The following is a 20,322-nucleotide window of genomic DNA, read 5'->3' as shown; positions in this document are numbered from 1 at the left end:
TCCCTAGTAATACACCTTATAGTGTTTCAACACAAACATGGCATTAGTCAGAAGGCAGCAGAGAGGTGGCCAGAGTCTACATTACAGCAGAGGGACGGGGGTTATATGTGGTGGGTGTCATCATCGTTTCATCTACCTTGGCAATCAATGCAACAAAAAAAAAGTGCAAGTTTAAAATTGGCAAGATTGGGTCTGTGTTGCCATGGAGACAGGACACGTTGGGCTCGTCAGGGGTTACTTCAGCATACATGGAATCTCACCATTGAGACACGCAGCCAGTCCATGTTCTCAGCATCACCTGACAGCCCATCCTCCCTCTGTGCTCTGTACTGGAAGAAGGCGGCATTTCCTATTACCAGTCTTATCATGGAGGCTCTGCACCACACATGACCTCTATAAAATGCAGGGAGAGACACAGTTGGAGCTCTCAGGGAAGGAGGAGGGGGAGAGGGATTTTAATCAATTGGATCTTTTCACATAACTGCAGAGCCGAACACTTCAACCTGTTTGTGTGACTCTGCTGCGCCAAACCCTCCTGCCACCAATTAAAAGGCTGGCGTACTGGTATATATAATTGGAGGAGGGTCGACTGACCAGCTCGTATGGAGAGAACTGAGAATATTTTTGGTGTAGTCTTCCAGCCCAGAGCGAATGTGCATGTAACTGTTCAGGATTGGACAGTCAGAATAACCATGCAGAAATCCAAACTGTATAGTGTTTTATTCCCATATAACTTGATCAGAGAATGTAGAAAAGGCTCCTTGTGTCACTACGTCATAGGATTTTTAAGATTACCATTTATCCTTCATAAACCTAAAATATGATCAGTATCTGTGCAAAAGACAACTAACCCTTTCAGTGTCTTAAGAACAACTGCAGATACCTCATTATACACACCGGGGAGCAACACTCCCCCTCCTATCAGGAGATTGCATTTCTTTATCCCCATATTCAAGTCGCTCAATGTGATTGTCAGTTTAAACACACCTTTTAGCATCGCCCATAGGGTTACTTTGATGCTTGCAAGACGGAAAGCGAGGCCAGTGACAGACAGACGGAATAAGAGATCGGTGTATCGAACATAACTTGCTTCTTGGATATATATATATATACATATATATATATACACATACATATATATATATATATATATATATACACATATATATATATATATATATATACACATATATATATATATATACACATACATATATATACATATATATATATATATACACATACATACATATATATATATATACACATACATACATATATATACATATATATACACGTGTGTGTGTGTGTATACGATACTGCTTTGGTGCACATATTTTGTATTTCTCACATGAACAGACGCTGCCCAAGAAAAAGAACACATGTATTCTTCGCTCATTCTAATGAAAAGCAAAACAAAAAAAAAACAAAAAAAAATGGATCTCAAAACCAATATTTCCTGTGTAAGCCTGTGTGCATTTTATTATCAGGACTGCTGTAAATAACCTTATGGAACAAACGGAAACCATGGGAAACACATGACAGAAAGGCTCAATAGGTGTTTATTGCCTTTGGCTACGCAGGATTGTCTTTCATTACAGCACGGATCAGGGCTGAGCAAATGCCAAGGGAAAAAAAAAATTATTTCTGGATTTATTCCTTAAAGTTTCATTGGGAGGGAGCATTTTGAAAAAAAAAAAAGTCTGCTTTTGCCATTATATATGGCTTTCCTCTGGGTGCTCCCCAGTCCTAAAACACACTGGTAAGGTGATTTTTGGCTGCAGTGAGGCGAGTCTGTGGCAATATAGATTGTAAGCTACACTGGGGCAGGGATAGATGTGAACAGACATTCAGCGCTGTGGAACATGTTGGCGCTATATAAAGAACGTGATGTATGAAGCACCGGTGCAGAATCAGCCTATAAATACCAGCAGCAGTTTTGTTACATACATTACATATACCCCAGGCCAGTGAATGCAGAGCAGGAAGGAAGGTGGGTGTAGATCAGAGGCACAGAGGAGCTACACCTGGTTAGTGAGAAAGGCATGTCCTCCATATCACCAGACAGGAGCAACAAGGTATTAACTGCATCAGTATTGCCTTTCACACAGTATGCACTGCAATAACAAAGTATGCCACACATAGCAGACACTCCTACATGCCAAGGTTGTCATGGACACAAATGTCACTGTTAACGAGGCAGCGTTAACACTGTAATGGCCATAAAGAGGATGATCACACCCATCAGATCCAGGGACTCAGGACAAAGGTATCAGGGAGCAATTTGGGGCACACATCAAAGGTCAAAATGCACAGAGCTTGCTGTTCAGGTGCTGGATACAAACCGTGTACTACTTGTGCTTTTCTCACAGACACAGAGAGAGAGAGAGCGGAGGTTATCACCCCCCAATCCCCCCCCCCAAAAAAGGTCTATCAAAACATTTTTTTTTTATCATGTACAGAAAATGTTCTTGGAACATTCACCGAACATTTATATTAATCAGTGAAACTGCTATTTCCAACAAGACCTGAGGGTGAGTTTTACTAAAACGTCTAAAAATTAAAATTGGAAGCGTTGCTCATAGCAACCACAGTCTAGCTATCATTTTCTAGAATGTAACAGATAAATTATAGCTAGAATCTCATTAGTTACTATGGGCAACACCGCCACTTTTCCATTTTCTAAGCTGTAGTAAATCTACCCCCCCCCCCCCCAGTGTCAACATCATTCAGAAGGGAGAAAAATAAAACACTAAAGTAAAACACTCATGATGAATGTGGGCAAATGTTCTCTATTTTCAGCAGATTAACTTTTAGGTCCTAATCTGATTTTATTCCTGGTAAAATGATCTTGACTGGAGAAACTGTTTATTGAACAGGCAATAGGATGAAAAAAAAAAAAAAATAACCATGTACACAGCATTAGTTCTGCTATGAATTTATCTGGTGGATGGAGCCTGCTAATGTTTGCTTAGTCTAAATAAAAACATGGATTTTGGTGGCAGAAAAGAACCTTATGATCGATCTAGTCTACTCTTTTCAGTGTGTTGCGCCCTATAATAGCAGCTACAGGTTTGTCCATGCATTCCTAGATACTTTTACTGTGCAAGTTTATTCCAAAGATCCATCATTATAATTGTTGTTTATGTGTTAGACTCCACAAATCTGTACCGTGCAGGACAGTCGGTTACAAATCACGCAGAACAAGGCCCTCCCTACCTATATTAATACCTTTGATATATTTGACTGTTTCTGTCATATCCCCTCTTTCCAGTCTATCCTCTAGCAGTACATGTTTAGCCCTACAAGTCTTACCTGGTAAGTTTTGTTATGCACCATTTTACTAGCAGTTCTACATTTTGTTTTTTTTTCTATTTCCTAAATTTCTTTTTGAGGTAGGGTCACCTACTGTACACAGGACTGGAGGCAAGATCTTACCAGTCACTTCATACATGTCAACATAACCAGCCTCTGCCTGCTACTAATGCCTTTTTCCTTTACAAGCCAGAATTCTCCTGGCTTTACCCGCTGCTTACTGACCTTCATACCAAATAACAATTCCAAGGTCCCTTTTCCTCTGTTGTTGTTGCCATTACATCACCATTCATTCTGTATTCTGCTTTCGTGGTCACCTGTATGAAGACACATCATTCTGTTCTATTTTCAAGTAGCTATTGAATTCACCTTGGGATCGGAAGGGTCTAGGATTCCTTTTTAAAACTTCCTTAAGCTGCATTCTGTACCATTCAATGCATGTTGAAAGAAACAGCTAAAGTGGAGGGGTAAAGCTGGCATGCACTCTAAAAGGGGCCGTTTCATTAAGAAAATAACGGCTTAGCATCATATAATGTGCATTTAAATAATACCAACATTATTTTAGCAGTCTCTGACAAGAGCCTTAAGACGACAGGACATGTGGCTGTACAATAATTTGCTAAGATACGCGGACATCAAAGCAAAAACAAACCACTACAAAACCTAGGCTTTAAATACAATTTAAATCCAGGAGTATCATATTTATGAAACCGTTATCTAAGCATGTTCACAGGCAACTGGTCCATTTATAATATAGTTTGTTTGGAAGCAGCAACAAGCTGCGTTTCACAGCAACAGTCATGTTGACGGTCTCATGTGATAGGCCATACAATGCCCCATTTTGTGCAGTGTACATTAATTCTATTCCTGTGAAAACTTTTCAGACCATTTCATCTTATGATGTTAAGACATCTCAGAGTGCATATTCAGCACTTCATCATCATCATCATCATCATCATCAGCGCTGTACAGAGAATTCATTCACATCAGTCCCTGCCCCATTGGAGCTTACAGTCTAAATTCCCTAATATAGACACACACTCACACACAGACAGACAGAGAAGGGGACAGACAGACAGTATGTTTTTGGAGTGTGGGAGGAAACCGGAGCACCCGGAGGAAACCTACGCAAACACAGGGAGAACATACAAACTCCACACAGATAAGGCCATGGTTGGGGATTGAACTCATGACCCCAGCGCTGTGAGGCAGAAGTGCTAACCACTAGGCCACTGTGCTGCCCACTTATGGGGACTACATATTATGAAGCCATAAAACATTTTCCCCCACATTTACACCTATACTTCCAACATGCGATAAAAAGTAGGATTTGGAAACTAGTTTTGCTCTCAGGAATAAAGCTACACTACTAGGTTGCCAGATCTGAACATACAAAGTTCATGCAAACAACATCCAGTTTAGATATGTTGAACGTATGTCCACAGTGCTCCCAGGCAGCATGTTAAACACTGTATCGCTCCTGTGTATTTCAGAAGCGGCTGCCTGGAAACCAAGAAATTACATTGTTGCATTTATGGTGAAAATGAAGAATTCCAGAACTGAAACTTTCTTTATCATCTGTATTCTGCAAAAATGAAACAAGGGCATTTCTCACGGGGAAACACAACATAAAAAAAAAAGTGGAAAAATGTATATTTTTTTTAAAAAAAAAAAACATATTTCATGCAATAGTTTGCACAGTAAATTAAAACACTGAATGCATCTTTATTGAAAAATATTCGCAGTAATGGATTGAAAATGTGATTTAAAATGATCCGGACTTCACTTCTGCTAGTCCCACACGATGGATAATTTGGTGATTTTCACCCAGACCGCAGGATTCTGAACATTCAAATACGACTATACCAAGGAACAAAGTGTCACTAGAGGGCATCTTTAAATTGTGATCAGGACATTTAGCCCAATGACCAGATAGGTGCAATTTAGTATTCTATGAGTAGTACAAATGAATGGATTGCAAGGAGAGGGGCCGACATTAGTCAATGATGCTGCCCAGTTCTTGATATTTTTCAAATAATTTCTTTCATTAAAGCCACCAGATTCTGTAAAAGTTGCAAAGCACATAAAGACTGATTCCATTTTTATTTGATGGGTACAAACTGAACAGAGGTCTGGCTACTTGGAGGATTAGAAATCTTTGACAATGTAGCAGAGATAGACAGAATGTAATAAGATGGCTGCACAGACGTGGAGTGTGAGGATGACTCATCAGCTTCATGAGAGTTCTGGGAGGCATTAGCCGAGTGTGCAGTGTTACTGCTGTCGGCAGGAGGAAAAGGAGAGCAACATACAGTGCACTGAGGCTACTAGAACCAATGTAGAACTTAGTTACTTCAAAAATAAATCATTACAAAAAAAAAAAAGACAGCGCCCCCCCTTAGGTAACAGATGCGCTTTATATTAGAGATGCAAAGGGGTGAATTAGTATGATGGATATATTTAGTTATATATAAACACTCCAGTTTTTCATATATCTTATTCAGCTTGGAAATACACAGCATTTGCTGCACATTTTAATGTCAAATGGTGACTTTTCTTCCTCTAAGTATTGTTGCACAAAAAATAAAATAAACAGCCTACATAACAGAGCTTACCATTTCAAAAAAGGAGTGGGTGGCAGCAGACTGTAAAACATTGGTAAAGCTCTCCTAAGTTTGCAATCTAATTAAAGTATTTGGTACATTAAATGTTGAGGAAACAATAGTCAAGTTTAAATCTGCACTACCATCTACTAAGGGGTCCCTCTTCCTTGCCGTTCCTCTTACATCCCTGGGAGTAAGCCAGAGAGGGTGTGTGTGTGTGGAGAGGGGGGGAGAGAAGCACCAATCAAAAGCCACAATCAGGAGACTGCAATTTGTGATTACTGGTTTTGTAATACAGCAGGAGGACCAATCACAAACCACAGTCAAGAGTTCATAGCTTGTGATTGGGTCCTCCTGCCGTATTACAGAACCAGAGGATTCACTGGGGGGGGGGAGCTAGATGTAGCAGCCCCCAGGGCAGCTTAGTGACGCCTTTTACCTAGTATGTAGTGCAGTTTGATACAGCACTTTATACCTTAATACATTTGAGAAAACAGAATATCAGGGGAGAAACCAGTACCATACAGTGAATCGGTTGTTACTGTACACTCAGAAGTTAGTTGGCCATTTTCATAAACATAACTGAGTTAACGAATCTGTCCATACAGCCAAAGGAAATACAAAACAGTAGATTTCATCATACACTGCAACACATACAACAAATGTTGTGTCCTTACTTTGCCTCTAAGGTTTATACACGCGATCCTAAGGTAAACATAATACAATACTGTTCATATAGTGGATATTAGGCAGCGTACTGCAGTACAGACATGACAAAGTAAATGGGAGTTGGATTTCATCACCATAGCTTGTACCTCAATCATGGCAGATAACTTGGAGCTATAGTGACCAGAGAAACAAGCCCATGTGACGAACAGATCTTACATTACATATGTGAAAGAACAGCATTCTTATCTTCTCTATTTAACCTTCCTGGTTGGAGTCAGTAGACCATTAGTGAAGTGACAAGTTCACAGGTGATTATTACAGGGGAAGATAGGTTAATCTGTAACTAGGTCAGTCAATGGCAAAACCCACTGAGGAACCACAATGTCTGGACGGCTGTCTGTGGGTCCTCACTAATGCTTTAAGGTCTAATTGCCTAGCACAGAGCCAGACAAATCTCAGGAGCCAGGTACCCAATGCGTCCAAAAAGGTGACTGCCAGCTTCTGACCAACAGGGAATATTTTCTATTGCTGTCAACAGACACACATCATCCCTGGCTCCCTAAATGCTCTCCTAGATTTAACCAACTGGCTTCTGAATCAGACATTTGTCCACCCTAAGCAACATAAACACAGAAACTAAAGGCTGATTAATGTCATGTACAATAAGTATGGTTGACATGTACAAGTGGAGAGAGCAAAGAGGAAGCAGACCTACCACAAAAACTAAAACACATCAAAGTTTTCCTTCCCCCTTTTAGGTTTTGGTGTGTTGCTTACGAATGTCTCACATCACCAGAACCAGTGGCCCGATCGCCCCCCCCCCCCTAGCAGGGGCTTGCTGCCGGCGGCTGCACACTATGTGCAGATCCGTTCGGCAGTGTCAGGCAGGGACAATGTGCTGCCCGGCTGCTCTGATTGTGTTTAAACACAAACAGAGCATTCGGGCAGCACACTGTCCCTACCTGTCACTGCTGAACGGAACTGCACATAGTATGCAGCCGCTGGCAGACTCAGATATCAAAAAGGGGGCGGGGCTTAAATCGCGCCCCCTAAATTGCCCCGGGTAGATGTATTCTCTAAATCCGCCCCTGACCAGAACCTCTACCTCCTCTGGTGTTCCAAAACATTCCCAAGGTATCAGCTGAGCTAAAGAACAAATGCTTCTGAAGCCAAAAGGAGCGAGTACAAGAGGATATGTGATCAATACAAGACTATTCTCAGACTAAACCATTCCTAATTGTAGTTATTGGGCTAAGCTGCCTAATAATTGTTTCTCAATGTAAAATATTGTATTAGCTAAAAAAAATATAATTCTGCTCATCGGCTCAGAGAAATATGCACAAGCATCATCATCATTTATTTATATAGCGCCACTAATTCCACAGTGCTGTACAGAGAACTCATTCACATCAGTCCCTGTCCCATTGGAGCTTACAGTCTAAATTCCCTGATACACACACAGACCGAGAGGGAGAGATTAGGGTCAAATTTGATAGCAGCCAATTAACCTACTAGTATGTTTTTGGAGTGTGGGAGGAAACCCACACAAACACAGGGAGAACATACAAACTCCTCACATATAAGGCCATGATCGGGATTTGAACTCATGACCCCAGCGCTGTGAGGCAGAAGTGCGAACCACTAGGCCACTGTGCTGTGCCCACAAGCAGACACCTAAAATACCTACAACGTCAATATAAAGCACAACAAAAATCCTGATTAAAAATATACATAAAGCTAGCAGTCTCTGTGAAGCTGGGTACACAACTATGCAATCTTACTTTAGATGCAATTTCTGTAACAATATTACCAATGACTGAAATTCCCGATGAGCATGCAGATTGATATGTACATATGATACACAATTTACCTTCAGATCTGTGCTCTTCATCTCTCATAACCATCTGCTGAAAAGATTGTGACTGTGCACACCGTACAGATATCTACCTACGCTGCTGGTCGCGAGTGCGTACACACTTCCACATTTGTCAGTCATCGGTCCATCGTTTATTGTGATTTTTAGGAAGTTTAGAAGACCAAATCAATACATGCGATGTGTTTTGGTGCAATAAAACACTATCGTGGGAGCGTACACACTAGTACAGGGGTAGGCAACCTGCGGCTCTCCAGGTGTTGTGAAACTACAAATCCCAGCATGCTTTGCCAGTAGATAACCAGCAGTTAGGTGGCAAGGCATGCTGGGATTTGTAGTTTTACAACACCTGGAGAGCCGCAGGTTGCCTACCCCTGCACTAGTGCAATACATGAACGGTCATGAATCGAGTGATCTGCACGATAATTGTATGTACCCATTCACAAACAAATGTACATTATCCTCATGCCTAAACCAAGCTTCAGACAATGACGGGGAAAATCTTGTATTTTGTTCCCCAATCTGTGGTTTCAGTCATTCATTTTATAGCACTTAGTTAATGACTGAGCATTATTGCATAGCACGATACTGACATTAATGGGGATATTAATTAGCTCATCATCCAAGGTTAGGAAGGAGAAAAAACTCCTAAAAATGAAAAGTCAATATGAGCACATCAGTGTATATTATATCAGCCCCTAAAACAAGAAATGCAACATTATCGGTGTGGATTTCGCTCTGTGCTGTAATACAGGTATGGAATACAGAAACCAGATATGCATAACTTACAATATTCAAGTAAAAAAAATGCTGCACGTCAGTAATTTTGTCATCTACACAGATTACATTTTTTGCCATCTAGTTACTACAAGGAGCTCTTCTAATAATGTAACAAGATGTCAAAAGCTAGGAGCGGTGCTGGGAATGATGGGGGGGGATTTTTTTAATGTGCTTCACTACATTTTAAGGCACGGTTCTCCAAATTATGTAAAAATAACTTATCCGAAAAAGTCCCCAGCATTTCGGTTAACGGATCCCATATCTGTATACATTTTTTTTTCTCTATACCTGGTGATAACAGTAAACATAATAAATCCATTCACAACACAGTTTATCAGAGGCAATACATTCAATATATCAAAATGTCATGCAGTAAAGGGAAGGAAGAAGGCTGCTATATAAGGGCTTAAATACAAAGTATCTCTTTAGCGAGAGATCCTCCAATGATGGAAAAGTTGCAGCAGCAAAATAAAGAAAAGAAAAAGGTTATCCTGGACAAAAAGGAATGTATGCGAAGAGGCGGCTGAAGGAAATAAACCCTGCATATTGCATATATGGGGGGGGGCAAACTCTATAGGGAGAGGCATGTCATTGAGAGTAGATAGGCAATTGTGCAAGTAAACAACATGCCATGAAAGGTGTGAGGAAACTGGGGGATGGGGGCCACCTAGCAACTCGCACACCTTTGTACGTGGTATCCCACAGCAACAGGATTAGATACGGTGACACACAATCTAAGCTGAAGGATGCTGCTACGTTGTACTATCCTACAATCTATTTCATCTACAATGCATGCAGAATTATTACACACAAATCTGTCAGCAGTTATATAAAACAATGCATAAGGAAAAAAAAAAAAAACAACATGAGCAGAGATTACCAGGATCCATACACGTACACACACACACACATATATATATATATATATATATATATATATATATATATATATATATATATATATATATATATATATATATATATATTCTCACTATAGAGCTATATTTGGCTGAGCTGGATGTAATCTTGATTATTCTGACACACCACTTATCCTGAATCTATATATACTTGCTGGATATGATAAGGAAACCAGCATTAGTGTCATTCAGATCTTGCTCAGTGTTTAGGAAGTGATCGGTGCAGTCCTATCATTGCAGGGTTGTCAACTAGTTCACCATAGGCAGAAATCACCCCTAATCAAAACATAAATATGAATCTTACATAGATGATATGCAATAATAATTTTACTGCCCACGGGAGATAAAATCCTTCTTAGGTTTCCCTAAATTCTGTCACTAGATGCAGTATTTGAAGAAATTCAGACTGAGACAAAGATCCATTAACAAAAAGATAGCTTCACCAAAAAAAAAAAAGAAAATCCAAATACACTGTTGGTGTAGCACATAAGTGTTTACATATAGACACATATGAACACAATGTATTAGCTGCATGGAGTGGAATCCTTACGTTCATGTTGCTATAGGAACAATGCGGCAGAGGAATGGAAGACAATCCTGGCTGGTCATGTGACCACTACAGGCGAGCCCGGGAAACACAAACCACTTTCTGCTACAGTAACCCCCCCCCATAATGTATCCTCTTACTGGTAAACAAGGGAGGTGCATGATGTTAAACGGTAACTTGATGACTGCAGGGGAAAGGTAGGAATATTTCATGCTGCAATTATATAAAACATTTACAGTATTTTTTCAATATAATGTAGTTAAAATTGCCAATAAAATACCAGAACTAAGCCTTTAACATGTCACCCCGACCCTTCAATTACATCAGGCCTTGAAAACAGAGCTATGAGGAAATGAACTGTCCACTTCAGTTTAAGCTCTGTAGAAAATGACCATTAGTATCAATGCACTTGGTTTCTCTGTGTTCACATGCTTTCACAGCTCAGGACGGGGGACTAGAGTGTACATCATGGATATGTAGGTTTATTGATGATGGAAAGCAGGATAATGTACCAAAAGCCTGTACAACTAAATACATCAGGAGAACATTTACACCCTCATAAGTCAGTCAAAACAGACCAAACAACTGCCGTTATCAGGTACGTATGACTACACAAAGGCGGCAAATGCCTAATTCACTGCCGTGTTCCGTGGTCTCACTTTACCACACACCTGTGTGAACATGGAAAGTATCAGACCGGCAATCCGTATAAATTTAGTCTTTGAAGATACGTTCACACGATGGGATTTGTCAGCCCATGTCTGAGACATTACTGCTCTATGCTGGTCACATACAGCAATATCACTGGCAATATCACTGCATGTGTACACTAAGATGAAATAGATCTAATAACAATGCACCACAGAATCCACATTCCTCAGCTCTGTAGTGTTATTGCCACAGGTGCACTTGTGGTTGCTCAGGCATCTAGACACAAACGTTGTATGTTGGTTGGGGGGGAGCACTGGTTATAAAGTAACACTGGTTTATTGTATAAGCGTCAGGTGGTAAAGTCCCGTGTGCTTCCGTATTTTCACTACTTGCATCTAGAGAGAACCATTTATTTCCAAAGTACCTTAAACAGCTTTTAAATTTCTACAACTTGTCTGTTTACAACTATGTTGCTCACCACCATATTGCAAATCATAATTTTTTTTTTTTTTTTTTATAAAAGCGAGGAGGTTAGGACTAGATCCTTTGTCTTGTTAGGTCACATCAGATGATTGCTCCGGAGAGCATTGTTATAGAAACCAGCATAACGTCTATCATTAAGGACAACAGACACTGGGTTACGTGACTTGTCTCTCACTGGCCGCCACCTGGGGTTGCCATAGTATAGGAGATCTGGCCTAATTAGCCTATCAGTGTCCACCGGGATCTTGTCATAGTTATAAAGCTGCAAAGCATCATTACTGCTGGGGCCCAGACTCAATATATCCAAATTTTGATCATAATCCAGTTTATCATTATGTGAAATTAACAATACAATGCCGTACTCCTCTTTGGATAGAAATACCACTTAAAATGTTACTGTACAAAGAATGTACTGTGTGATCCACGGGCACAGACTTCTCACAGGTGACACCAATCGCGCCTTTTAGAACAGCAGTCTGGACTTGCTGCCAATTCTGCAAATATCTGCACCATGATCTCATAAAAGATTACTGTGTAGATCTTCAAATTATACACTACTATTATAACCAGAATCGTGTTACCGGATACGTGTAGTTAGCAATGAAAACACGACTGGGACAGAGGTCACATATTTTAGCCACAAAGCTCTAACAACAGCCTCATATGAGAGTGAAAAACCTAAATTCAACACGGACCTTTCGGATTATGATAAAAATTTCCAAGGTACTTAACCTAAAACAAAATTAAATGTATGCAGCAGGACATAACCACTTTGGAAGGGGAGGGGGGGGGGAGGGGGGGGGCTGTGGCACGATGGTTAGCATTGCTGCACCTCAGGGCTGAGACTTTAAGATTATAATTTATAAAGAGTTGGTATATTCCACTGCTCTGAAACAAAAGGTGAAGGCGGTGCTGTCTGAAAGAGCTTACGATCTAAGGGGTGTGGGGAACAACAGATATATAAGGTAGCAGGATAACAATTGTTGCTGCTGTTTGGGAAAGTTTAAGACAGAAGCACTAACAGCCACCAATAATAACGCCATCACTGGTATTTTTCTGTGGCTACAGGTGGCGCGGTGTGAACAGAATGAGGAGAGAGTGGGAGGTGGAGACATGACACAGTCATTGTAGAAACTATAAGACAGTGAGTTGCTGGCTACCATGAGAGTCCATCATTTACATACATGGATAAAGCTTTTGCGCTGTATGGGCACTCATTCTCTGCCAGCTCAGAGTAGCTGTGTGCCCGTTATATTTGTTCGGCATCATGCTCCTTAGCCATTTGTCTCCCATGTTGGCAGAAGTTGTTTAGGCAGCTGCCAAGTAGGCCGCGTGGAGTTTTCATGAGCTCTCCGTGTTTCAGTGGGGTTTTTTCCCCACAATACAGAACCATACAGGTAGGGTAACAGGCTTGGCCCTAATGTGTGTGTTTGCAGAAAGTTAGACTGTAAATTATAGCACTACATACATAACATGATGGCGCTATATAAAACGGAAGTACTTGGTTCAATTCCCAGTTATATACATGTACAAGTTCTCCTATACAACTGAACATATGAATATTAGATACATTATATTATGCATACAGTGAACAGCCTATGGGCAATAAAGGTATAGGGTTACTGCCAGCATTCAGACATTTTTGATGCGTCATTAAAGTGAACTTCCTATTGTGCTCAGACAAACAATCCCGACAGAATGTAAAACCTTTGTATATTTGCTTTTGTCCAGAAATGTTACAAATCAAGGGACAATAAGTCATCTGTAAACCAGACAACAGAGGATGTAGCCTAACCCTGAACATCCTCGAAAGAATCACGAGCTCTCCAACATATTTTCCAAATCCGTACGGACAGAAGAGGGGATTTTGTTAATCATGACTGCACGACCTGTGGCCCACTAGGCAGACACTGCCTCCCAGTGCTCTGTGCGAACCCTGGGATCCTTTATTACATAATGGTGTTATTATATGAAACACATTGCAGCCTGGACAATGGTAGATTAGTAATACATTCATTCCCCAACTGATTATTGCTTTGCTTTTACAGACTACATTTCACCTACATTAGGCTTTCACAAACTGGACCTTTTATCTACAAAGTAACGACCGTGCATAGTGACTGTGCAGAGTCACATGGACAATGACAGATGAACTTCCAGCGATCAATACTAAAATTGCAAATGGTTCTTTAAGAAAATAGTTGAGGGGTGGCCAAAATAATGCAGAAATTGGGAGCCTGCCGGATCTTTTAAAGCAGCATGGTGGCTAAGTGGTTAGCACTTCTGCCTCACATTACTGGGGTCATGAGTTCAATTCCCGACCATGGCCTTATCTGTGTGGAGTTTGTATGTTCTCCCCGTGTTTGCGTGGGTTTCCTCCCACACTCCAAAAACATATTGGTAGGTTAATTGGCTGCTATCAAATTGACCCTAGTCTGTGTGTGTGTGTGTGTGTCTGTCCGTCTCTGTCTGTCTGTGTGTGTGTTAGGGAATTTAGATTGTAAGCTACAATAGGGCAGGGACTGATCTGAGCGAGTTCTCTGTGCAGCGCTGCGAAATTAGTGGCGCTATATAAATAAATGGTAATAATAATAATAAATAATAATAATACTCCCAGAGAGCCATGGAGGATATAGATTTCCGTTCACCCAGAGCTGGGTGTGAGCAGGAGAACCAATCCTGAAGCTGCAATCTCTAAGGTTGCACCTTCTTATTGGTTCGTCCTGATCACACAGCACCGTTTTTGGAGGAATGGAGGCAAACCAATGGAAATCCAAGAAAACAGGCTACACAGGGCTGCCTCCAGGGCTCTGGTGAATGACACCCTACCTAAGCTTAATTTTTAGTAGTGCCTCTTTAGGGTGTCATTGTAAATGTGTGGACAAATGAAAACCCATGCTGTGCACACAATGTCAGTGGCAAGTACTTAAGCATCCATAGAATTCTAATGATAATGGGTAGCACAGTGGTTAGTATAACCGGCTCACAGCACTGGGGCCATAAGTGCAATTCAGACCGGGGCCCTACTGGTGTGGAGTTTATATGTTCTACTCATGTTTGTGTGGGTTTTCTCTAGAGTGTTCCGGTTTCCTGCCACAGTCCAAAACCATACCGTTAGAAAAAAAAAGTTGTGTCATATAATGGGGGCTATATAAAAGATAATATTGGTGAAAACTCATTTATGGAACGCTTTCATGGAGATCAGAATTCAGCACTTGGTGCAGTCTGCACAGGTGGGAAAATTTAACATGTGCATCTATGCAATATGTAACTTTAAGTGAGGAAACTGCACAGTGGGTGAACAGTGTATAATAAAACTACCAATAAAGTGACAGATTGCAACTGTGTAACAGATCAGCCTGTGCAGGCCAAGCTCGTCCTCTCATCAGCACAGATCAGCAAGCCAGACTGATGTATTGTGCAGCGTTGGAGAAAATGTTGGTGTCAGCAGCAAGGTTTTTTAGCATATTCTCTGCATACATTTCTGAGGGCTATAAAAGCTAATCTTGGTCTAGGTTCATCTCAAAGCAAAGTAACCATATATGCCAGGTTCTTTAAGGCATATAATTGATATTTGATTCACCATCTTAACAAATCACACATGGAAAGCAGCCATTTTGTACACCAAATTCTATTTATACATTCACTAGGAAATAACACCACCACTAAGACATGAGGAAGTGTGTTAATCATGCTTTAGCGATGTCACAACATGCTATAAATCAATCAATAGACCAATATTGGCACAGGGCCGACAGGATATGGGCGACAAGGTCACTTTATATAGACAGCAGAAATAAGACGACATCTTCATTTTACACGTGTTTCCTGCTTAAGAGTTAGGGTTGAATGTGCTGTATTTACTTCCTACATCCATTGCACAAGATCTGTGCAGAAAGTACCGTCTCTGTACCCTGAAAGTACACCAAGCCCATACTACACAGTTCCATATCCTGATGAACTGACTAAGTCGTCTAGCAGCATAGCAAGTACACAGTATTTGCGAAATTTGTTATTTCAAGCAAATCATTTATCAGATGCAAGGGAATAAAAAAAAGTCCCCTTTGCATAAAACAATGCTGACTCATAGAGAAACAGACAGCAGAGTTTCCAAACAAAGACATATTTAACATTGAAAAAGGAGCTGATGTTTAAAAGTAGGTAATCAAGGTCAGTGCTTAAAACATCGCTCTCCACTCTAGGCTTGATACCAATTTTTTTCCCCGCAAAGTCTAAAGAAACTTTTAACCATCTCAAACACAGAAGACTGATCAACATGTTGCACTGAACTGCATTGTCCTCTATCAACAAAAGGCTGGAGAAAAGGGAGACTAGTTTTAAATCCCTCCCCCCCTCACCCAGCCTGCAGGTTCTCTCTGAGGACCTAATAACTAGTGATCTCATCATACTCTGGCTATGAAACAGGGCGGTGGGGGGGTAGTGACAAGGAGTACAAGCAGAGGAGACACACAGCACAGGCGGAGGGGAGTGGCTGCAATTACCAGAGAGTTGAATACAGGGGATAGAGTGTACAATCCTGTCCAGGGAGGGGAGCGTGAGAGAAATGCACAGATGATGCAAGAGGAAAACATGGCAGCCACAGAGAGCCAAGCCCTGGACACTGGGTGGGAAAAAAATATAAATACAATGAGATTCAACAACAAAATATAAACATTAAAACACTTTTCAGCAAGTTAAAACGTCCCAATGTGCTTTTGAAAGAAAGTAACACAAATTGCATGTTTTATTATTTCCTAACCATAGAACTTCACTGATACAGCTCAGAGATTTACAGAGAAAAACTGAGGTTTCCGTAGTTTAAAGTCATTAGGAAAAGATTACAAACGCTCAAAGGAAACTTGCAGGACTTCAGCAATCTGAACACATTCAGGAACATAGTTTGTGCTAGCAGGCCTCCGACAACCTTTATAGACTTCAGATATTATACAGATTGAAATCAGGGAAAAAATGTTCAGCGTTTGAAGCCACAAAGCTGGTATAACCCACACACACACCCATTCCATAAATCAACATGTGAACTCAATATCAAAGCTAACAGAGTAGATGGAAATACTGACGCTAGACAACAGCGACTTGATTGAAGGAGTAGTAGAAATGCTTCTATACAAGAAAATGTTTTTATTTTAATGCATCAAACGCATACTTGACACAGCTGGGACACATGAAAACTTTTGGGTAAAAAAATGGATGGCTCCTTATGGAATTATACACACAGGTGATTTGTATAATTCCGTAACTACCTCTTCTGTGATCGCTTGTGTACACAGTTTTCATTGCTTTGACACATTTCAGTAAACCTTTATCAATTATATTGCACCTGGATGGATTGGAACACACGTGCTTTTCAAAGAGGTTCATGGGCAGTACGTCCAAGCATCCATGTGTATGCAGCATAAATTGATTTACTTCAGCTATTAACAGTCTACAAACATAAATATATTGTAGAAAATATAGCCTTCATATTCCTTGACCACAAGAACAGTGTGGTTTATTAAAAAGTTAGTTCAGAAGTTGTTCACTGTACTATGCCACATTTTCATATTATGGCACACTTTTCTTTTAAACATTACAGAATAATCTTTGACTGCAATACATACAGCCTGTAAAATCACTCCATAAAGCTCATTCATATATGCCACCAATATGAACTTTTCAATGTTAACTTCTGTTCCACAAAATACTGCAAAACAGATGACAATCACTCTACAATATAACATTAGACACATACGTGTGATGACTTATGAGCACAAAAAAAGACATTAAAATCAATGCTTGAAAAATTCTAGGCCCCAAAGATTGCTCTTCCAGGAATACATAGACTTCTATTTCTTACACAATAGCAGAGCCTGTGTTACAGTCACAATAATGTATGTAAATGTATAGTGCTGTAGACATTTCTATGAGCCTGTGTCCCACTAAATTATGAATTTCCCTAACTCTCAAAACATCAGACAATGTGGAAATGATGTTGTCAAGTAAAAAGGAAAAAAAAAATCTAAATTAAACCAGATGGCAAAAAAAACCAAAAATATACAGCAAGTCAGCCATCACCTAACTAGAGCTCAGCCAGTCTTCTCTCCAAGGACCAAGCGGCATTGCTAATGGACGTGGTAACTATCCCTGGGGATGGACAACAGCACTTGAGAGTCTCACATAGCAACAGCAGTTCTAGGGCCAGGCACCAAGCCTTCTGCTCAACATCTAGCAAAGCAACACCCATCACACATCTGCCAGAGAAGCATGTTATGGATAATAATGTGCAGTACATTGGACTGATCCTATATTCCTCTCACCATACAGGAGAAACCACAATGTTATTGCAACAGAGAGATCAGATACATTTACTTAGATCTATAAAAAAAAGCAAAAATTCACCAGGAGCAATATACTTTACACAAAAATAACCCGATTATTGAAATATACCAGTGGAAAGAAAAAAAGCAAACACAAACTTGATCAATCAGACCAAGGGCTCAAAACAATTCATTCCATGGATGCAGTGACCCTTAAACAATGACAATGGACAGAGAGAAACCAGATTCCAAGCCAGATCCTAACAAAACACAGCTCTCATATAAAACATTACCTTATTATAAACATGGTCAGGTCTGGAGCTCCGTCCGATTGCTCCTAACAGAGACAAGCCATTGCTTTTTTTTTTAGCTGACAAAATTTATCTTTGAATGACATTTAAACCGTATAGTCCTCTCTGATGAAGGCATCACAAAAGTATTGCAGATATTAAAAATGTTTAAAAATGTATCCCCTAACAGAATGATATGACCTACAGACACTATTTCAAGGAAGTCCACTTGCATATGGGAGTCTCTGAACTGCATTAAATTGACCAGAAAAGCCTGATAAGTTGAAAAACCTGATAACCAGTAACAGGTACATAGATACCGCAGCATTGCAAAGCATGCTGAGGATTAAAGCATCACAGCCATAGACAATTTGGAGAAAACTCTGGAACCTAGTTCTTAGCAAGGGTTAATACACCATTGAGATTTTTCGATGGTGTTTAATTCACAAAGCAGTGGTTCCCAATGCAAGGTTGAACATACCAAATAAAACTCCAGTACAAGCATTAACGTGACCTTGGAGAGGAAACAGCATTGTCCACAAACAGGAAACCAAAATAGATTACATGAGTATAGGTATCATCCAATAGAAAAGATGACCCATTTGTGGGAAATTGTTGAATTGCTCTAATTATGGAACATGAATGGTTAAGCCTGAATACCTGGCATGCTTCCCTTCCTTCTAATCCACAGCAATGAAAAACACCTGGCCACAACCATCTACTTTCCACACATTAACCATATTGTAGCCAAACATTATCTGTTTTGCTAAAGAACAGGTCATGTATCCGACACACAGCCATGAAGGGGGAGGGGCCGGTCAAGTCCTAATAGAGAATTGTGAACAGAGAACACACGACTGCATTTCAGGAAAGTCTTGCGTATTCTGCTATGATGATCAATTTTAAGAACTTGCTTTTAGACTAATATTAAAGATTATGATTCCTGTTCAGCTGCAGATTACAAGAACCCTACAGCCTAATAAGCCCCAGCTCCCAAATAATTCAACAAATGATACATCAATGCTTCATACAACCAAATACACCTAGAAAAACAAACTGTTTGTGATCAAGGATTTCTAGACGGTGACCCAGTGTTTTGAGCCTTGATAAATGGAGATCTTAAGCTGGTAGTGTGTGGTCCTGCAATGCTACAGAGGGTGGTGACCATGGGTTTTTTTAATGTTACAGTGTGAGAATGGGAGACTTCATTAGGTACAAAGCAAGCTATATTATACAGGCTTAAAAAGAATACAAAAATAAAAAAGTTTGGAACTGCTATGCTGAAACATGTAGCTCAGATGTAGCATGTAAATTGAGAAGGAATAGGGAGCATGAAAGGAATTCCTAGGCTTGAGAACTGGCTGGGAGGGGAGAAGAGTGGGGATATGGAAAGATTAAAACTGCAAAGTGGGAATACAAATTTGCAAGAATATTTTATACTGGACAATATACAACATAACAAAATGCAAAAAAGTATAATTTACTACGGATTAGATAGTTAGAACTCATGGAAGTCTATTCGGTTAAAGAAAAACTTTTATGGTATGGGGTTTCTAAAAAAAAAACAAAAAAAAAAACCACACATTGGAAAGAAATAGTGTATTCTTTATAGCACGTAGACCTCTTTCATAAACAATATACGCTGCTGATTTCAAGGCCTGAACTCCACCCTCGAACTCTGTTGGTGTTACAATAGAAATGGTGGTTAAAATAAGACAGAAGATCCTTGCTCTTGGATACTTGTGCAGATGGGGGAGGGGGAGGTGTGAATTCCCAACAGCTTCCAGGTAGAGACAGGGAGACTAGCGATAATCACAATGATTGGGGGGGGGGGAATTAGGGACCAGAGAGTACAGCCATAAACCTGTATCCTCTTTCAG

At 40.2% G+C, this 20,322-nt stretch overlaps 1 protein-coding gene across 4 annotated transcripts in view; it reads right to left on the bottom strand.

The window, feature by feature from the left end:
• The window catches only part of SETD5 (SET domain containing 5), a 67,684-nt gene that overhangs the window by 46,210 nt on the left and 1,152 nt on the right, over positions 1-20,322 (bottom strand). The window lies entirely within an intron of this gene.

Source organism: Mixophyes fleayi, chromosome 8 (genome assembly GCF_038048845.1).
Source record: "Mixophyes fleayi isolate aMixFle1 chromosome 8, aMixFle1.hap1, whole genome shotgun sequence".
Taxonomy (NCBI): Eukaryota; Metazoa; Chordata; class Amphibia; order Anura; family Limnodynastidae; genus Mixophyes; species Mixophyes fleayi.
Note: the sequence above shows the minus strand (reverse complement) of the source record. Positions and strands in the feature narration are given on the sequence as shown.